The 10,503-nt window shown below is 40.1% G+C and overlaps 1 long non-coding RNA gene across 1 annotated transcript; it reads left to right on the top strand.

Annotated features, from left to right (window-relative positions):
• Positions 1-568: 568 nt before the first annotated feature.
• LOC125323850 lies at positions 569-4,968 on the top strand. Its single transcript, XR_007202675.1, has 3 exons — positions 569-815; positions 1,130-1,272; positions 4,701-4,968. It is a non-coding gene; the product is annotated as an uncharacterized LOC125323850 (long non-coding RNA).
• Positions 4,969-10,503: the final 5,535 nt, after the last annotated feature.

Genomic DNA, 10,503 nt, shown 5'->3' with positions numbered 1-10,503 from the left:
CTCAGTTCTGAATATGTAGGGAGAGCTGGCTCTATTTTTCCTATTCACCTCCAGCATCCATCGTTTATAGATATATACAGTCTTTGCTCACAAGAAGGCTGGAGTCATGCTGTCATTGCAGCATCACCTCCTGCATAAAGCGCCACAGGCTTGCCCAGCATCAGCTGTTGTCTAAATTAGAGCACAAATATGCTGTCTTGATGTTAAAATTGACAGAAATGAACAAGGAACCTGCAAAAAGGTCTCAGTGTTACAATTGTTTCTTGTTTACAGTGAGACTGTACCTAGCACCAGTGTCATTTGCATGTAATGCAAAGGGTTATTTCTCCTGGCCATTTATTAAGACAGACCCAGTCCTGCCTAGAAGCTACCAGTCAGTCATCCCTTGTGCAGCTCCACTGAAACACATGGAGTTAGCATCTGCTGAATGTAATCTACCTTAAAAAACAATTCTGCAATCATGTCTGGATCTTAAACCTCAAGTAATTTTTCTTTGTAGTTTTTAAAAATGTAGGTTTTTTAAAAAGACATTTTCAGTTATGTAGCCTCTTTTCCTCTACAGCGCTTCACAGGAGTGGACAGCTCTTGACTTGGAAGTGGTCTGCAGCATAAAACACTAACTTCATGGTTGAAAAACTACATGGACTTGTCATTTCCAGCAACTTGGTTTTTTCTTTGAATAATTATACTCATGAACTGAAGCAAGAGAAGTAGAATATAGACCAGCACAGAGACAAAACCAGCAGCTGATTGCACAATATGGACACCTGGTTTATGCTTTCACAGAACACTCAGGAAATATTTTGTTATACTTGGTATAATTTTATATTTATATATAAATATATATAAAATAAATATATAAAAATTTGATTTTTTCATTCATAGAGGCTGTAATACTGCTATTATTATAGCAGTAAAAGTCCTTATAGCAAGCACAAGAAGTTGGAGTAAAACAAGAGACGCAAAAAGCTGTCCGAAACATTTTATGTCAGCTAACAAATTTGTTAGAGCTGATTTATTATTGACAATGGCTACCTATACAGACTGTTATTCATTTTAATTTTAATAAGGATCTTAAATATATGTAAAATCCACCCAAATGCTGAATATTCTCTTTCTGATCCCAAAGCCCCACTCGCTACCAAACAACAGCTCCAACTTGTTGAGAGAATACCTTGTGCTATGACTGCAGTGGGCAGAGAATCAGATGTGACCATTACGGAAGACATTAACTCCTGGGGTTTTTTCTGGATTTGGACACCTCTCCCACAGGTGAATGAAACTATTATTTTCAATGCTCAGGTTCTTTTTCCTTGAGCTCTTAAGAGCACATGACCTGCATCATTCCTGTTATAATATCTAACTAATGATGTGCCTACCAAGAATTTTTATGTGAACCTTTTTCATTCTTCCTTTGCTCATTTCAAACTTAGCTTCAATCCTAGAGAAAAAGCCATATAGCCATTAGCAAGCTTGGGACAATATTTACCAAATGTTGTGATTTGCGTGGATATCTATATCCCTTTCAAATCACACCTAGTTTGGCAATCATATGGGTGCACTATTTGTAATTCACCAACATTCAGTTATACATCACATTATGAAGTTTACTGCTGAACAGTTTCCTATTTCTTAGTTTATTTTTGATCAGTTTACTGTTGTAGTTAAGAAAGGACAATATATACATGGACACTGAGATGAGACTGACTCTGGGCTGTAAAAGGGAGCCAACATTTTTAATTATATGCTCAGGTTATTATTTCTTCCCCCTAGCAGAAAGCTAGCATCCAGACTTCAAAATAAGATACTAATATTTTATTACTAATGGTGAGCTGGCTATGGATAATTCATATAAACTGTTATAGCTCTAATGACTTCACCATAATACCTTAATTAAGCAATTGAACCTGACAGGTAGTGCATTGTAGAGGAATTATTGCGTGCCTTTAATAAAACATAAAATAAAAAGAAAGGAATTTTAGCTACCAAGAAACCTCTGAAAACAAGTCTTCTGTCTATCTTGTTGTAAAAAAAATAAACCAATGGAATTTTTGGAAAGCAGAAAAGAAAATAGGTCAGTCTTGCATTTAGCAGTCTAAGGGTATTTATCAGCACTCAGAAAAATCTGCCCAGAATACTGTATTTATTTCTCATAACCCATTGCAGGATAACTTTTACCCTGGAACCAAAAGAAAAGATTCAAGCAATGGTTTAATGTTAAGATACTTTTCCAGGTATTCTGATGAAAAGCAAGAATCATTAAGGAACTGACCTCAAGGTATTCTTTTGAGGGGTGAGCAGAGATGGAGACAATCTGGTTTTTAGGTTTGTCTGCTTTTCTGGAGACAGCTGAAATGACAGTGCAAAGATAGAATTAGCAGCCAAGAGTTGGTGGGACAGAGCCCAGTTTACTTGAGCCAAGCCCTGTATAGCTGTCAGAACTTTGCCAGCTGATAATATGGTTTGCAGCAGATGAATTTTTATTGACTAAAGACTTGGTTCTAGAGCCAGTTATACAATACAGAAATGCCCAAATAATTTATTTCACTAAAGCAGTGAGGAGAGCTGAAATTCTGCCATGCTAACAAAAACCTAGGAACTTATCAGAACCATTTTACTGACAGGGGCTACCAGCACAGCTGTACTGTAATGCTTTCCAAAACTTTACCTTCCAGTATTTCATATCTAAATGTAATGTGTCAGAAAGGGAATGAGATTAGGCCAGTCAAAGCCAAATTAGGAGTTACTCTCCTTTTCTGAGCTTTTGAGGTTAGCATGCTGCGTTCTATATGGAGAAATAATAAAGGCTTTGTTTAAACCTCTTTCAATATGGAGCAATGAAAGCAAGGTAACATGGAGGGTATTGTGTTGCAAAAAGGTTTGGCTTTCTTTTGATCCCTGCTTTTCTATCTGAGCTCTACTATGAGGTCTTCCTGGGCTATGTTCAGTTTTCAGTACCTGAAGGGCACTGATTGTCCCTGTTAGATGTGGATCAGATGCCTAATCAGTGTCAAATGTAGACAATAGTTAGGTATCAACATATTCACTCAGCACAGACTCCTCACTGTATCAACAGTGTATTGTATTTTGAAGGCTATTAAAAAAACAAACCATTGACTTCACCTTCTGCTTTCTTCCCACCTCCTCCTTGGACTTACCAAATATATTGAATATCCCCCTCCCATCTTATGTCTGACGTCAGTGACAGACCGTCTTCACAGGAGCACATGCTGCCCATTGAAGATCAGAAGACAAAACAATGACGTTGTTTGACTGATCCTAGAGTTAGCACGTGGTTGAATGAAAAGGATGCCATTTCTGTTTAGTTTACTGGCACCTTAACAACCACTGGTATACGAGTCAATGCTGATGAAGGAGGAAGAGAGCTGTGAAGGTGCCTGATGAACTCCTTGTGGCAGTCCTTATCTAAATGCCATAGAGGCATTTCTGCCACTTTGGCACCAGACCAAGGGCTGACATTCCTTTTGTTTCCCTTTCCAGTTATCTCTCTGATATGCTTTCTTCCTTGAGCTGAGGATAATCACATTAGGAACATACTGTGCTTCTATGTTTAGGTCTCTAATTAGTTTATTCAACAGGGTAAGTATAATTATCTTCATTTTGAACCATCGTAAGAAGATGAAACAATTTGCTCAACATCTCACCCCAAATCATTTAGATATATGCTTTTATATCTTTGAAAGATCCCCATTGTGTTGCTTTTAGTAATAGCTTGTCACAGTTAGTTCCACACCCTGTGTCCCACATCTCACTTCCAAGCATTTATTTCCAAGTAAACTCCATACTAGACTTCAGCCCACATTACATTGTGATGTGACTGAGAGGCACAGCCTCACACAGCAGCAGCAGTGAAGGAATCTGCCCCATAGGGCACCTCACTCGTTCAGATAAGGAATTAAAACTTTGAAAATTTCCCTGTTTACTCTGAAAAAAAAAAAGAACAGATATATATCGACATTTAATCTCTCCTAGTCAGTTATTTGTAAGCACGCCACTTCTTAAAGCAAGTATAATGTTATGTGAGTAGAGGTTCAGTAATTTAAAAAAGACAGTCTGTAGCTGATGAATCCCAACACAGTTTTCTGTTCTGTTACCATTCTTTGCTATAATGGACTGAAAAGTTGCACTCATAAGCCACAGTCAGTCAGAAAGTTAATATTTTTTTTTCAGCTCTATTTTATGTGATTTTTTTAAGGAAGAGAAAATTTAAAGGAATCTTGAAACGGTTTTTTGGCAATTGCCTCCGCAGCAGCACATGTATTCTGTTCAGCACGATCATTACACTGGAGCCCACAAAACCCCAGCTTTCATTTGTCAGGACTGGCTTTTTCACCAGAGCATACAATTTGGTCTGTGTGTCCTCTTTTGTGGCCATTATTAACTTGCGGTGTGGGCTATAAACCCAGGCTTCCTCATCTGGTGCCAACTGGCATCTGTCACCACTGTCTCCTTATCTACTACCTCTGCCAGTTCCCAGTGTGAAATGAGGCCACGCCACGCTATCGTTGGGATTAGACCTAATGCACTGAGTTCTGTCTGCCCTGTTTATTTTTACCAACTTATTTAGATTTCCAGTCTGGGCATCTGATGTCCAGAAATGCTGGTGTTTAATAAGCAGTAAATCCACACAGATGCAAAGCCTGACTATTTACTCTTGCATTTTTTTTGTGTGTCCTTAGAGAGCTTGGAGGAGATGCAAAATCCTACAGCACAAAAAGCCCTGAAAAAATTGCTTCCATACCACTGCCAGGTGTGTGTCCAGTTGCTAGAAGGACCAGGGGACACAAGGAAGGACAATTGCCTGACTGTGATGAGAGGCACCTGGAGCCAATTGAGCTAATGCTCTGCAGGTATTGACCAGAGAATAGTTCTGCTACTATTTCCTAAACTAGCTGTATCTTTATTAGATAAAAGGAGATTAAATGGACAAGCAATAAATGGATTTTAAATTTCCTCCTCTAATAAATAATGATGATTAGATAAAAAACATTGTGTGATCCATTTATAACCCCAATATGAAACTGATGGAACAAAACCCAAACTAGATCAGATGCCAAAGCACAAAGAGCAGGGACACAAACATGAGATGTGCAGTTTGGTTCCCATGTATGGGAGAACGTAAAGGAGCTCACTGCAGAGAGAGAAAGCATCTAGTAGCTATTTAATGCCAATGCAGAAGTATCCTCACCCAGTCTTTCCTAAGGGTTCTGGTTCAGCCCATTTTTAGACACAACCAATCTCTTACTAGATATTTCAGATAGGAATACATTGCACTGTTGGACAGCATTTTTCTTCACAAGCTAAACAGAATTCTCCTCATTTTCTTCTCTTCATTTTTTTTCTTATTTCTACACAAGATTTTTGTGCATCATGGGTGTTTACACCTTTTTTAATACTTATTTGCCTGTTAAAATCCCTGGTACCTTCTTTACCTTCCTTAAATTAGCCACCACAACTCACTAGTCAGAAAGTAATAAAAACATCAGGCTTTCATTTAATAAAATAAGGTTAGTAAGGTTAAGATAAAAATGGAAATAAGGCAAGCCTCCAAAGCAGAAAGCTTCAGAACACTTCCGGAGGGTGTTACAGACTTCAAAATTTTATGCATTCATGGAAGAATTACATTCATGGAAGCAAAAGTAATTACATTCATGGAAGAAAAACACTTCAAGGGCTGTGAAAAGAAAGATGTCACCTCTCAGCAAGTCAGTTAGTTGCAGAGCTCTAAGGAATGGGGGGTGAACTGGGGAAGAATCACCCCATGCTTCCCAAGCACCTTGTGTCAGCCACTTTCAGGGAAAGACTAATGAACTAGGTGGACATCTGTCCTGGTTCAATACATCAGTCCTTACAGTTTTTTATTATCCATTTGGGATGGGTGGATTGTTTGATTGATGTAATTTATCTACTGTATCACACAGAAACTCTGCCAAGAAAACAAATTGCTATATTCATCATAATGTTGCTGTGACAGAGGTCAACAGTGCAGAGCAGCACTTCTGGGCTGATAAAGGTACAGCCTGACAGCCTGGAAAAGGGTTTCAGAGAGAGATGCTCTTGATGTGTGCTCGTGTGGGGGAGAGATAGAGTGAGTAAGTGCACAACAGCACGAGTGCCACTCAGGTTTTTCTCCTCATTCACTTCCCATGGCAGATCCCTCCCTGGGCAGCTTCAGTGAGAAGCTGCTGAATGAGGAGATCAAGGAGCACTGCGCTGATGGGGGCCCGAGCGAGGTCCAGCGGCAACGAGGGGGTGCTTGCGGAGCTGTGAGGTGGGGCTGCCACGGAGCTGGGAGCAGAAGTGCAGCTCAGCTCCGTCAGTGTCTGTGCTGGCAGGGTGCCCTGCTTACCGAAGCCCAGGGCGGTGCTCCTTACGAGCAAAACATCAGGACCCTGCAAGTGCAACAGTGCTTTAAGATGCAGAGGAGTCATGTTTTCCCTGTGTGAAGTCCGTCAGGAGGAGCTCCAGGATGTTGGCCGAGGTTCCACTAACTGAAACTTGCGCTTTCAGGCCATTACAACCTTAGGATTGTACTTTCTTATGCACATATTCATCCTTCCTCACTTCACTTGCTGGCTCACTCAACAGAGATAGTTGGCTTCTAACATGTGCAGCACAAGGTAATTGAAGGCAAGTGCCCTGAGCTTAGGGATGGTACTTGGGTCAGAAGGTGAAACAGTTGATGGAGACTGCCTATAAAGGAGTCCAAGCCTCCTCAGAGGTAATAGGCACTGAAGCACAACTCTCCTGGCACCCCGACTACAGATGCTGGGGTGGAATATCTTGAGGTGACTTTATTATGCTGTATCTCCTATCGTCCACCCTATGCCAGATATGAGTTCTGTGCCTTTAAAGCTAGGTCCGGGAGAGTGGGGGAAGGTGGCGGAATTCTTTCAGCGGCCTATGTTCAAAAACACAGATAACTCTCTCTCTTGCTCCCCAGCTCTCGGCTCTGCAGCAGGGCAGAGAGGTGCATTCTTTTGCTTTTTAGCTACCTTCTTGCTCATTAGCTGAAGCAAGGAGTCTTCCCGGTACTGTGGCTTCTTTTTTCTTCTAGAACTGTTCAGCAACACCAGAACATCACTGAGAGGCCCTACACCACGGCCCAGAGGGGCCCATGCCGCACCCCAGCTCCGGAGAGAGCTGAGCCACACCTACAGAAAGGATTCTGAATCTAACCAGGTTTTCTCCACAGAGAGAGGTTTTATTATTTAACATTATTCTTTTTTTTTTCCCCTCTCATGCCAGCATGCACACTGCTTGTTAAATAAAGAGGGTTTTTTCACTTTCCTCCAAGGAATTTCTTTCTGAACCTGGTGGGGGAGGGGCTGCTGAGATCTGCCTTCTATTAGAGGACCCATTCATTTCAGACATTTCCTCATAATTTGTCTCAAACCGAGACAAAGACTCATGGACACAAACCAGAATGGGTTTCAGATCTCTGTTTTCCTATCACTTCAAAGAAAACTACATTCATTTATTTTAAGGAAATGAAATGTAATATTGGAATTAATATTTTTAAATTTTTCAGTGATTAAAGAAATCAGACTACTGAAGTTTCAAAAGTAAGTAACACTTGACTATTCCTATAAGTTTAAACAAGCAGTGATTTATTTAGAAATACTAAGCCCAAACACTCAACATATAGGCCTTGCTACTGGGAGAAGAATTGTCCAAACCAGTCAACCTTCAGCTTGATTCATTACTATCCAGAAAAACAAACCTCTGCCACAAGCAAGGCATTGCAAACTACAGTCCTTGCCAGTCAGCTGTAGTCTCTGACTATATTTGTCCATAAACAGGTCTAGTAATCACAGCCCAAATAATTATTAAATTATTGGAGTTTATTGGTTTCATTATTTAATTTTTATCTTTAACTAATTATAATTATTATTGTATTTATCTAGCTGTCTATCAACACAAAGAAAGCAGGATTCGTAGGCCAATTACTGTTTTCTTGATCATTTCATATATTCTGTGATTGCCTAACCTGGGCTAAGATAGAGACAAACATCTGTGTTTTTTCATTAAGTTTGGCATGGTTTCCTTATTTGTGGAAGGGAGGAAAATATTGCCTCTAAAATATTGCCTCTATCAGTTCAGTGCTCTGTTCCTATCAGTTTCAGTGCTCTGATGCATTTCACTCCTGTTTTTCTGTAATTCATTTTCCTTTTCAAGTTATAAAATATTTGGCCTGGGTACTCTGCTCTAAACTAGTATAAACATGTTGAGGACAGATTTCAAGAGTAAAAGAACCTTGTTCATCTATTTGTTTTCACCTTATGAAACCAAAGCCAGATTGTATTATGTATTCAATTTCATTATAATCATCTTAGTGCCTGTGTCTGCAGTAGTCAGCAACTCACAAACATATGCTTATACAGATAGCTTTATGCCTGAGATATTTCCAGTGGTTTTGGGGGTTGCTCCAGTACCAACATCCTCGTATGTGTGTGTGTGTGCAGGCTCAGGGTCACAGCTTTCAGGGAAGTAATTTCTAAACAGGAACATTTCACACTGTGACAGATCTTGTAGTAAAACTCAAATCTTCAAGAAATATTCTCACAAGAGTGTGACTCAAACCGGCCTTGACTGTCAGCACAAGTAAAGGATCAAATCCTCAGGAAAAAGAAGTATCAAAACGAGAAGCCAAAGCAGCATAACTATTCTTAGGTACTTCAGGGCAAAATCCAGCTGCCACCTGGCTGACCTAAACATGGTGATTGCCAATTAAAAGGAAAAATGAAGATAATAAAGAATGTTAGATGGAGGACTAGTTAAGGAGTTTACATAACCTGTCTTTGGCTTTCACCAGCCTCATTTTGAGGTTTGGTGTTTCTACCACAGGAGCATAGCTGTGATGTGTGGGGTATTATCAGTATAAAATATTTTTCATGGTAAAATCCATTGACAAATACATATTTTCACAAAGCAGGACTTTCTTAAAATATCTAAAAGTTTTTAATCAATACTTTTAATTTTCTACTTTCAATCCCATCTTTAGAATTATTTTCCAAACTTTGCATTCTTTATCTTTTTTTGTGAATGTAGCAGGCTTTCTACATTATCTTTACTTGATAACTTAAAATTTTTTTCTCTCTGAAGTGTCATAGGCTGCCTTGTATGTTATTGTACTAGACAACTAGAAAATATTTTAAATTCAATCAGTGTAGCCGTATGATGTCACAAGTTCCTTATGACTAAGCAATATGTTATCCATGAGGCCTTGTGCCTATGCTCTGTGGATATGCCTGGGATTTCACATGATATTGTCTCTTTCTTACTGAATTTACCCTTTCATCACTCTCCTCATCCTTACCTTCCATCATCTGCTCATCCTATCCTTTCATCCTCCTCTCACCAGGTGAAACAAGTACAACTCCTTTAAGCTTTCCTTGTAGGCGTAGGCCATTAACAATCCTGGCATCCTCCCCTCCATTTTCTCTGCATCCATCCTAACTGGACCAAAAAACCCTCCAGAAAGCTGGATTTCAGATGGAGCCTCACCAACACTGAGTAGAGAGAACAAGGCAGTGGGACAGAGAGTATGGAGCCATGAAATGTAAACCTGACAGACCTGGACATTTTCACTCAGGAGTAAAGAATCTTTAGAAATCTCTAGCAAAAATGCATCAGGGTAAGATCACCCTCACCCTGGACAGGAGCAGAGCATCAGGGCAGAGCCCTTTGGGGCACACGTAGCAGGGCTTAGCACTTCCTCCATCATGATATTTTTTTTTAATGTTTTTAGCTGATAAACTTCCATGAGTGCACCTTTAATGAGCTGGTATGAACACTGCACCAGGTGAGCACTGCTGCCACACTGCAGCCAGGGCAGGTGATCCAGGCAATGCTTCTCACCACTCACTCACCAGCTGATCCTGGTGGCAAGGGTGGAACAGGCACTCTTGGTCAGCACCAGTAGTTATTCCAGATCCAAACGACAAATGGAGTGATACAGACACCTTACTGATGGCAATAGTGAACAACTACCAGGTAGATTAAATTAACTCTTTACTACAGATAATATTGAGATTTGATCAGCTCTTACCCATCCCTAAGGGAGTCTGAGGCTCTCTGGTTCTGGTCCTGCTGTTTGGTGTAGAACAGTAGTTTTGGTCATGTTTATTGTCACCCTTGAGGATGTTTGGTAAGAACCATCATTTCTGATGTTTTTTGACTGCTGTAATGGATAAGGTGTTAGGCAGAACTGTGTTTCTGCCCAGCCAGGGGCTTCATCATATCTGCCATGGGCAGCCAACACTCCTTGGCATCCCCTCCCACTTGTGATCTTCAAACTGCTGCAATTTATGCGCTTGCTAGGCCAGTTCAGTACAAGTAACATTCTGGAAAAGATGTGGTTGTTTACCAGTGCTCATCCCAGGAGAATGGCATCTCAAAAATACTGTTATAACATATTTTCATTTAAATAGATATAACCACACAGCAGTGAATTTAACTCCCCAAATTCAAAACACACCC

This window comes from Corvus hawaiiensis, chromosome 3, assembly GCF_020740725.1.
Source record: "Corvus hawaiiensis isolate bCorHaw1 chromosome 3, bCorHaw1.pri.cur, whole genome shotgun sequence".
NCBI classification, from domain to species: Eukaryota; Metazoa; Chordata; class Aves; order Passeriformes; family Corvidae; genus Corvus; species Corvus hawaiiensis.
The sequence above is the reverse complement of the archived record's forward strand: the minus strand, read 5'-3'. Positions and strand labels throughout refer to the sequence as shown.